The sequence below is a fragment of the Phoca vitulina genome, unplaced genomic scaffold, assembly GCF_004348235.1.
Source record: "Phoca vitulina isolate PV1807 unplaced genomic scaffold, GSC_HSeal_1.0 scaffold49, whole genome shotgun sequence".
Classification (NCBI taxonomy): Eukaryota; Metazoa; Chordata; class Mammalia; order Carnivora; family Phocidae; genus Phoca; species Phoca vitulina.
The window spans coordinates 7,842,738-7,853,614 of NW_022589752.1; the positions used below are offsets into that span (position 1 = coordinate 7,842,738).

General features: G+C 45.2%; 1 long non-coding RNA gene across 1 annotated transcript; it reads right to left on the reverse strand.

Moving 5' to 3' along the window:
• Window positions 1-1,550: 1,550 nt before the first annotated feature.
• LOC116621595 lies at window positions 1,551-4,159 on the reverse strand. Its single transcript, XR_004297412.1, has 3 exons — window positions 3,935-4,159; window positions 3,356-3,501; window positions 1,551-1,705 (listed from the first exon to the last, which is right to left on the reverse strand). It is a non-coding gene; the product is annotated as an uncharacterized LOC116621595 (long non-coding RNA).
• Between the last annotated feature and the right edge of the window lie 6,718 nt (window positions 4,160-10,877).

Sequence of the window (10,877 nt, forward strand, 5' to 3'; positions counted from 1 at the left end):
AGTAATTCTTTTCCCATTTCAAAATCTTTCACATTTGTCCCCTGAGAATTTTCATTCCAAAATAAAAGTTTTAACAACATCTCCATGGGTTATTTCTCAACAAAAACTAGTGACATAAAAATATTCCCAGCTCCAGATACCTATTTCTCTTCCCTTCACCATTACTAAATTTAGGTTATGTTTGAAGAGTTTTGTTCATTTAAAATTTAAATTTGGTGGAGTAATTTAAGTGTTAGGGTTATCAGTTTTAAAAAGGATCATATTTGGATTCAGCATCACCAGAAAGCAATTTATAATTATTCTATTGATAGCTTAAGATGATGAACAAATCCGTACCTCCTTCCAGTAGTTTTCAAAAGGCAGAAAAGAAGCATTGCGAAGACTAATGTAAGGTAAAATTAGTCTTTTTCTACTAATCACTCTATTATAGGCCTATTCCTTCCTAGTCTTCTGACATCAAGGGTATTTTGCAAGATTGAGTATATCTCAGCTCCAATAATCCCGACAATATTGGCAAAATTTTTCTCCCGTCAGGAATCTGAAGCTTCACAGAGTTCTTCGAATTGTATCTAATTTAAGTATAAGACACACATAAGTCTATGTCCAAAGTAGCCAAATCTGATTATGAGTAGGGGAGCTTCAGGGATTTCAAAGATCATCTAATTTGACAATTCCATTATAAAGCAAATCCCTCCTGATTAATTTGGCTGGTGTGGTATTACAAAAAAGGAAAGCATATTTCTGAGTCAAAGGACCAAGGGGACCAGTTGTTGGCTGGGTGACAAAAAGTATCTGAGGGCTGAGATGCCTACCAAGTGGATTGTTTGTTGTCTTTGAGAAGAAAGGGATGGATATAGTGGTAGAGTTTACTATCAAAAGTATAGCACCTATAAGAAAAGTGCAATTTGGGGGGGTGCCTAGGTGGCTCAGTGGAATAAACGTCTGCCTTCGGCTCAGGTCATGATCTCGGGGTTCTGGGATTGAGCCCCGCATCAGGCTCCCTGCTCAGCGGGGAGCCTGCTTCTCCCTCTCCCTCTGCCCCCCCCCCCAGTACAAGCTCTCTCTCTCTCTCTCTCAAATAAATAAGTAAAATCTAAAAAAATAGAAAGAAAAAAAGAGAAGTGCAATTTGGGATGCTAAGAGTAAATGACAATTCTCCTCGTGAGTTTATGGGAAAAAATTATATTAGTCGGAGTTCTCCAGAGCAACAGAACTATTTAGATATACATATCCTAGAGAGAGTAATAGGAATTGGCTCATGCAATTATGGTGGCTGAACAGTCTCATGATCTCTTGTCTGCAAGCTGACATATTAATGTAAAATGTCTCTCTCAGATATCAATACTTTTACACTATTTCTTTTAACACAGAGCAGTATTGAAGCAAGGAAAGACGAAGATGCAAAAAAAAAAAAAAAGCTTAATATTTAAAAATATTTATTGTTTTGTGTCTGAGAAGATGTAAAATACCTGAATATCTTAAATAAAATTAATCTCAAACGCATCGTCTGAACCAGATAGAAGGCAGATGCCCCTGAATCTAGAGGAAAGTTTAATGAAACACTGAGTGCTCAGAAACCAGGACTCAAGCTGTGAAATTTCTTTTTCTTCTGTCCCTTTCAACTGTCTCTCTGGGGTCCCAGCTCTCTGCACTTGAGCACCTCCTTCACTGCTCTCCATTGTCAAGGATCCTCACCTTCTTCCCTCTGAAAAAGGAGGCAACACAGAGAAGAGGGTGGGCAGGGCTGGCTTTGAAGGCAATTTGAGGAAGAAGAAAAGGCCTGTTCTCTATAAAAGATTATTATTAGAATCACTCTTTAGGGATAAAACTTTGTCTCTGAAGAGTTCCTATAAAAAATATATAAGCATGTTTCTTGAAAAGCATAACATACCAACCTATTGCACATAACAACAAGGACAATTTTACTAGTCTCTTTTACTGTTAACTTAGAAATTGTGGTGGCTAATTTTATGTATCAACTTGATTAGACCATGAGGTACCTACATATTCCATCAAATATTATTCTGGGTGACTCTGTGAGGATGTTTTTAGATGAAATTAACATTTTTAAAAAAGATTTTTATTTATTTATCTATTTAGAGTGTGTGTGCAAGAACAGGAGGGGCAGAGGGAAAGGGAGAGAGAATCTCAAGTAGACTCCCCGCTAAACATGGAGCCTGATGTGGGGCTCAATCTCAGAACACTGAGATCACAACCTAAGTGGAAACCAAGAGTCAGATGCTTAGCCAACTGAGCCACCCAGGCACCCGGGGATGAACTTAACATTTAAATTGACAGATTGAATGAAAGATTGTTCTCCTCAGTAGAGGTTGGCCTTATCCAATCAGTTGAAGGCTTGGATAAAACCAGAAGGTTGACCCTCCCCGTGAATAAGAGGGAATTCCTCTTGCCTAACTGCCTCAGACTCAAACAATCAGTTCTTCCTGGGTCTCAAGGCTGGGAGCCTTTGTATTGGAACTCCATCATTGGCTCTCCCAGGTCTCCAGCTTTCCTGGGGCTTGTCAGTCTCCACGGTCCAGTGAGCCAATTCCTTATTATATATAAAACATACGTTTTATTGGTTTTGTTTCTCTGGAGAGCCGTAATATAGAAATCTAGAAGATTATGGAATTAATTTCACACACACCAACCTAGAGCAGGTTTGGTCATCTGGCCCAGTCCACTGAACATTTTAGCACAGATTATGCCCACAGTGTAAGTGTATGAGTCTGACGGGAAAGAAAGAGGAGTGGCTCCAGTGTAAATTGCCTGGGAGGAATAAGGTCCTGTGTGTGGAGAGAGACTCAGCCCAAGGAAGAGCTAACGCTACCAGAGTGTACAATAATTTTGATGAAAGGATGAAAACATTCATGCTCCAAATTTTCCATTTCATTTCTCATTAACTAAATTTTAGGTCACCACAATGAACCGAAAATGGATAAAATGTTGCCTGTCTTGGAACATTTTTGTTCCAGACAAATGTGTCCCCTTGAGTGAGTGGTCAACTATCCAAATATTTTGCCTGAAATTTTCCAAAACAAAAAACAAAACCCAAATATTTGGCCTGAAATCCTTTTGTTTGGGGTAAATTTGGTCAATAAAAAGCCAAATCAATGGTAAATTAGGCATTTTAATTTCTCCTAATTGGATGTGTCGAATTCCACGTAACTAAATACAGTAACATTCAGCAATGCTAAATTTCAAGGAGCTTGAGAGTTAAGAGATTTGCAATCTTCAAGATAAATCAAGTAATCAAGCACCTTGGGACATCTAATTCGTTTACATATAATAATTAGCACTTTAAAACACAAAATCATTAGACCGGGAAGCTTAGGAGCCAAGGCAGAGCACTTACGCAGCTCTTTCAGTATTGTTAGCAGAAACAGTTGAAACACGTTCGGTGCCCAGAAATTAATCATCAGACCCAAGTAATCCACTTGAAAGAGAAGGAGGAGGAATTTGCTCTGCATCTCCCGATCATCTCAAGAGTTTAAGAAGAAACTAAAATGAGAAGAAATGTTTCAGAAACTGAGCCCCCAGACCCAAACCCCAAATCGAACCTGGGACTTTTCCTAAGTGCGAGCAGAGCAAAGGGCGGTAAAGGCAAACAGCCCGGGGCGCCCCCTGAACAAACTGCGCGGGGCGGGCAGGAAGCCCCCGGCCAGGAGACCCTTTCTCTTGGTTTTGGGAAGGTGCTTCGGGCAGCTCCGTTGCCCCCCACCCCCCACGCGGAGGCTGCGACCGCGGGGCGCAGGCCGGCGGGGCACAGCAAGGCCCGGGGACGAGACGCGGACAGGGCGCCGGGCAGGAGAGCGTGTCGCCGGGCGCCGCCGCCGCTGTTGTCCGGGGTCCTGAAAGCCGGGAACTTCCCGGGAAGCAGCGGCCACTTTTCTCTGTGTCAGAGCGGGGGGTGTGGGGGTTTCAGGGAGCGCACCTGCTAAGCCCGCCCTGGCCCTGGGCCGGGAGGTGCGGGCAGATAAGGCCCTCCCCAGCCCCCTGGGTGGGGGTGCGTGATTGGGGGGGCGGCGGTGAGCACTGCCGGGAGCATCAGGCAGGACCCCGGTGGCCCTTCTCCGCCTCTCGGGCAGCCCCGCGCCGCGACCCCGCTCCACCTGCGCGCGAACTCCGGCGGCCGGGGACGCGGGCGCCGGGGGCTGAGTGCGGCAGCCAGCGGGGCAGGAGCGAAGGGTGCTGGGGGTGGGGGGGCGGCCCTCGTCCGGGGATGGAGGGGGGGCGGGTGGAGGCGAGAGCGAGCGGGGCATGCGCAGTGGGGCGGAGGAGGTGGCGATGGCCGGGGGAGGCGGGGGGACTGCTGTTTATTTGCAGCTGGGCCAACTCGGCGGCGCAGGCGGCGGCGGAGCGCGGGGCGCCAGCGGCGGGTCCAGCTGCCGCCGCACCATGCCAGAGCCCACCTCCGGGCAGCCGCGGCGCGCCGCCGGGGCCCCGGCCGGGGAGGATGCCAGACGCCCGGGAGCGGCCAGGGCAGCGGTGGCGGCGGCGGCACGATGGTGGTGACAGGCTCTGCCCGAGGCGGCTGCGGGGACCGCGCGCCCTCCCGGCGGCGGGACCGCGGACTCGCGCCGGCCGGGGCCGCGGCGCTGCTGGCCGGGGCGAGCTGCCTGTGCTACGGCCGCTCCCTGCAGGGCGAGTTCGTGCACGACGACGTGTGGGCGATCGTGAACAACCCCGACGTGCGGCCCGGAGCCCCGCTCCGCTGGGGCATCTTCACCAACGACTTCTGGGGCAAGGGCATGGCCGAGAACACCAGCCACAAGTCCTACCGGCCGCTCTGCGTCCTCACCTTCAAATGCGCGGGTGCACGGAGAAGTTGCGAGACTGGCTTGAGGAGCGTTTCTATTTCTTGCTGCCTCGTCCCCTCCACGCCTCCCTCCTCTCCCAGCTGTGCTCCCCGGTCCTCTGCCCCGCTTCTCTGAGCTCCTGGGGTGGCTGGGGAGGTGGGCCTGGGGTGTTAGGACAGTTTCTCCAAATGTCTGTGATCCCGGTGGACTGTTCTTTCTGGATAGAGCTGGGAGCAGGCTGAAGGAGCCTCATCATCACTTGCTGTCACCCTGGTCCCCTACCCTCCCCGTCGCCATGACCAAATGAACTAGCCCTAGTACAGCCCGCTCCAGAGGGATGTGTGGAAGGGGCCAGGATGAGGGGCACGCTGCTCTCAGGATGGTTAATTTCTTAGAGTCTTGTGGAACTTTACAGATGGGGGCTCTGTGTGAACCTCTTTGGAGTCGAGTTCTATCCCAGGAGGTAGCTGGGATCTGACAACTTCCTGGGTTTGGGGGAGAAGCAGAGATGTCAAAAACTGTAAACTCTGAGACTTTACCCTTCTTCCAAGCAATTACCTTGCCATATTTCATACATGCTGGCAGAAGACAGAAGAAGCCTGGGTCAGACAAAAAGTAGTTTATCACTTTATTACTCAGGACAGAACAGTCAGCTTGAGCCACCTGCTCAGTGGCTTCCCCTTGCCCCCCGGGTCCATGGGAGTGATGCAGAGATGGCTTAGATGGACGTTTCACCTACCAGTGAATCTCAGTCTTTTAAAGGGGCTCTTAACAATTCCTCCCCCAGACACCTTGTCCCCAGAGGAGAGATTACCTTTATTGTCCTGGTCAGGAAACAAATACGGTCTCTGTTCCAAAGGGAGACGCTATCTCAGATATTCTTGAAAAGACAGTCTGGGACAAAAACTGTAATAAGAGGTACTGAAATGACAGGGAGAATTTCTTCCCAACAAGAAGTAGGCATGGATCCCAACACACCTTCTAACCTTGGCTGTCCTCCAATTCTCCACCCACAAAACCAGTAACAATCAAGACCTTTCTGGCATCCCATACAAGCTGGTTTTTCCTTTATAAATTTGGAGTTACTGTTCATTTCTAATGTGAATGATGTGAATGATTTAAAGTGTCAGGGGGAATCCAAAAGTTTTTAGGGTGGAATATTCAATTTAAATGAGGCCTAATCTTAGACTTTTCATTTAAGAGAGAACAAGAAAAATGGCTGTTGTAAATTATCTACAAAACACATTTTATCTTAGTTACTCAGAGAAGAGAAATTTGAAATGTGGGGAACCTGATAAATCATGCTTTCCAAGTCTGAGTGTGTGGGAGGGATGGTGGTATCTAAAGAAAGGGTTCTATTTCTGGGTTGTGGGGGTTTTGTGTATATGATGTAGATGAATCTGAGTGGTGGGAGGCTTCTTATGAAGCAATCTTTTGTAATCAATAAATTCTTTTTATCTTCCTTTGGAGCCACTTGCCTGGTTTTCCTACCTTTGAGAAGCTAGTTATCCACTTTTAAAGAACGAATGCTTGTTGATGCCAAAGTAATGTCATTGTTTTTCTAACAGCAGTAGATGTTTTCTGTTCCAAAATGTCCTGTATGATCTGAGCCCTGGTCACCTCTCCAACTTCATCTCTACCTCGCTCACTTATTTCAAGCCGACACCCAGGATCCCTCGTTCCTTGTGCACAACAAATGCAATGCCACATCAGGGCTTTTGATTTGCTGCTCTTCTTGCAGATATTTATGTGTCTTGCTCAGTCTTTGCCTAACCTCGCATCATCAGAGAACTCTTCTCTGATTATTTTATCTCAAAAAGTAAGCACTTCTCCCTGACTTCATCTGTACCCTCTTACCTTGCTTTTTCTTCATTGGCATTTATCACCATCTGGCATTAGATATTCATTTGATTATTCCTACCCAAAACCCCTCACTACCATGTGACCTCCATGAGGGCTATCCCTAGCATCTAGAACCATTTCTGCCACACAAAACAGTTTATTTTTAAGTAGACTTATTCATCAATCAATGAATAATTTGGGGGGATGTTTGGCAACTTTCCAGATAATTTTTAAGACAAGGCTGTCTTTTTTCCTTTTTTTTTCAAATGTAGGAATAAAGTCTTTTGGTCTCATTCCCTGGCTTCTTGCCTTTCTCTCCCTTGCTGCAAAAGAAAAGTTGAGGCATCCTAGGAGTTCCCTGGACACATCCCAAGGATTTGGCTGGCTCTGATTCTGAGAGTACTTCTAATACTGTGTCTCTCAGCTAAAACCTGCTGCCTCTAACTGCCTGAGGAAGACGAGGATCTTCAGCACTTTTCACACCTTCCTCCTCGGGACAGCACATTGTAGCAGAATAACTGGGGCGGTGGGGGGGGGTGGGGGGGCAGCGGGGATCTTCCTAAATGTGCAAACTCTAGTCATCATATTTCCTAAAGCCAAATGCACAACCACAAGTGTTCTCTCCACACCCCTCTGTCAGCAAACTGTCTTCCATTTGTGCTGGTGTCCAGCTTTTTCTGAAAAGTGGTCACTTTTATTTCAGGCAAAAAAAAAAAAAAAAAGGTAGCCATGAAATACTGTTTTCTGTCAGAATAAATGGAATAAAAGACCTGAAAATACCCTGTCCTCATAGGAATTAGCATGTCTCTCTCCGCCCGTCAGGACTCCAGCAAACACACACCTCAAAGGACAACTAGTTTACTGCTAAAACTAACTGCTTAGCAACCAGTTATAAAGAAGACATTTGGCATTGATATGATCTCATTTTTTTAATATTCACTGACTTCGTGTTCTGAGGGTTTTCCTCTGGGACATGCCAACTTCCACATGTGGTTGGGGATCTTTGTTTCCACACCCTTCCTTTGGTGCAGTTGTTACTCTGAATACTAAGGTGACAACAGTGACAATAGCGACTCCTGAACTTGGTCATGGGTGTGGGCTCCTCTTGACCAGCCCCCCCCCCTTACCCTTACCCCGTGTTTCATCCCTCTGTGCAAGAATGTCATGCATTAGACTTGAATCACAACCGTGAACTCTGCTTTCCCTTCCAAGTGCACTATATGTTTGCATTGGTGCCTGCGAATCACAGCCTTTGGTACTTTAGATACATTAAGTGATGATCTGCTGATTTGTTTCTGGTACTGGAGGGAATGCAGAAGAAGAGCAACCGAAGTGATGAAGGGCCAGAGAGACTCGCCTGGGAGGAAAAACAAGAACCAGATGTTTTGGTATTGGTTGAATGATCTAAGAAGACGATGGGAAGTACTTCTGAGCAATTGAGCTGAGAGAATGTTGAGATGGGAAGAAGAAAGACCGGCAGCTTTAGAGGAAGACAGGAGTTTGGGTTTGGTACTGGGCTGTGGAAACACTCAGAAAGTATCGTAGAACTCTTCATTTAAGACCCTGGAAACAGATCATAAAGGAACATATTTCAGTTTTTCTTCACCGGATTTTAGCTTAAATTGCAAGCAGATGTATGTTGAGTTACTGGAGAGAGCTGGGTTTCGCTAGAAAGTGTGGCAGTTAGCTCTCAGCATCCTGCCTTAAACCCTACAGATCCCTGGGCTTCCTCCAGCTTTATTAAGTTAACATTTATGGAGGGTAGCTCAGGGAATATCTGCTTTGTAACAAGCACACTAGGTTATTCTTAGATACTCAAAGTTGGGAACCACTGGTTATAGTAAGAGCTAACATTTATTTGTGTAGCATTTACTGGGTATAGCATTTACTGTCTGAAATACTTGATCATTTCAACCCTCCTCACAGCCCAAGAATTAGGTATTTTTATTGCTACAGTTCTACAGATAAGGAAACTGAGGCGCAGAGAGGTTAAGTTACTTGCTCAGCTGATGCAGCTAAGAAGCATCAGAGCCAGGATTGCCCCTCACCTGGCAGCCTGGCTCCTGACTCTGTGCTCTTAATCACCATGCTGGGCAGCCTCTCTGAGGACAGTTACCTTTGAAATCCCATTGGCCTCATGGGCTGCATCAGCCATGGGAAATGGTTTATAATGCACTTTTATCAAAAGTGAAACTACTCAGCCATCAGAAAGGATGAATACCCAACTTTTACATCAACATGGATGGGACTGGAGGAGATTATGCTAAGTGAAATAAGTCAAGTAGAGAAAGTCAATTATCATATGGTTTCACTTATTTGTGGAACATAAGGAATAGCATGGAGGACATTAGGAGAATGAAGGGAAAAATGAAGGGGGGGAAATAGGAGGGGGAGACGAACCAAGAGAGACTATGGAGTCTGAGAAACAAACAGGGTTCTAGAGGGGAGGGGGTGGGGGGATGGGTTAGCCTGGTGATGGGTATTAAGGAGGGCACGTACTGCATGGAGCACTGGGTGTTATACGCAAACAATGAATCATGGAACACTACATCAAAAACTAATGATGTATTGTATGGTGACTAACATAATAAAATTAAATTAAATTAAAAACAACAACAACAAAAAAGAAACAAAAGAAATAAATAGTTTTTATGGTTTTAATCCCCCCCAAAAAAGTGAAATTATCTTTCCTTTTTGTTTTTAAACAGAGGTGAGTGAGTGTTTTAAGGCCCCATGTGTGCATGTGAAATGTGCGTGAACAGGTAGGAGTTGAAAACCCTAGATTTATCCTCTCGTAACTTAGTCACAGGGCTCATCTTTTTATTTTGACAGTTAAAAACCAAAAGAGATTTAATTTTGAAAAGCGGCTTCTTCATTCAAAATAGCAAGAGGCTTTCATGAACATTTTTATTGCTCTTCAAAAAATTAGGTTGAGATCTGAGATTGCCTACCTACAAAAGACTTCAGCTCCAGGCTTAAAAAATTGGACATCAAAGAAGCATTTTTTTTTCTTTTTTACCTTTACAAACTGTTTATTTTCCGTCAACCTTTTCCATTTCTATTTCCATTTTGTTTGCCTTTGTGGAAGAGCAGCTTAAGACCACTCAGTGGTTGTTCCTACCCATTCAGTGGCCTGAGCAGTGGGAGCTGCAGACCAGTTTCCAGTGGCCGGCTGGGCGCTCCAGTCTTCAGTAGGGAACTGCTGAATAGGCACCGAGGGACCTGCACGCCTTCAGAAAAGAAGCATTTTGTACAGATCTTTTTCCAAGTTGGTATTCTTTAAATGGTGAAGCTCCTACTGTAACCACTCTGGGCCATTTTGGGTTTTTTGTTTGTTTGGCAGGGTTGTGGTTTTAGTTTTTGGTGGCATTTTGTTAATCAGGATTCTTTTATCAGCTATTATGGCCATATTTTTCAACTCATACTGTAAACCATGGAATAATAATATTCATTATAATGAACTGAGACACTCCAAAAGCTTGAATTATTTTCTACATTATCACAAATGAAGATTCTACCCATGGGGAGCTTATATTCTAGTAGGAGGAGACAAAGAATAAACAAATATATAAATAAATGGTAATAAGAATCTATTGGCCTACTTCTTCCAGACCATGGACAGAATGGGCAACGACTTAGAAAAGCATTGAAGGAAATTAAAAACATACAGGGCGTGTTTCTTGAAATGAATGAATGAATGACGTAACAGGTATATCATAACATAACACCCAGACAACAGTGAACGAGCTGACTCTCCCTTGGGACTGTCCACCCCTGGATCTTGTATCACAGCTTCCCAGGATCACCCTTGCCTGCATCTGGTTTAGACGGGCTTGATTCCCACCCTGAGCTACTTTCTCTCCCTCAGCCTGAACAGAGATTCTCTAATTATCCACAAAGGCATTAACCTCTACTCACTTTATTTATGCTCTCTTCTCTGTGATGGAAAGGAGACTTCCCTATTGATTGGGATCATTAGAAATTCCTCAGGGAAACAAGGACACATTATGTCCTTCCCGTGTGTTAATGGAGATTTACCGGAAGCCTCTGGGGAGCTATGTTTATATGCACAGTTCCTGTTCTAGAAGGGTAACCATCTGCAGTGTTTACAGTGTACTGGCCCTTCAGATATGGTCTCCAAGTGATTTTAAATAAATAGAAGTGAGTTAGATGCAGTGTTACTGAAGCATGTTATTTATTCTGGGTAGGCTTCTGAGGGAAAGCTGACTTAATGCT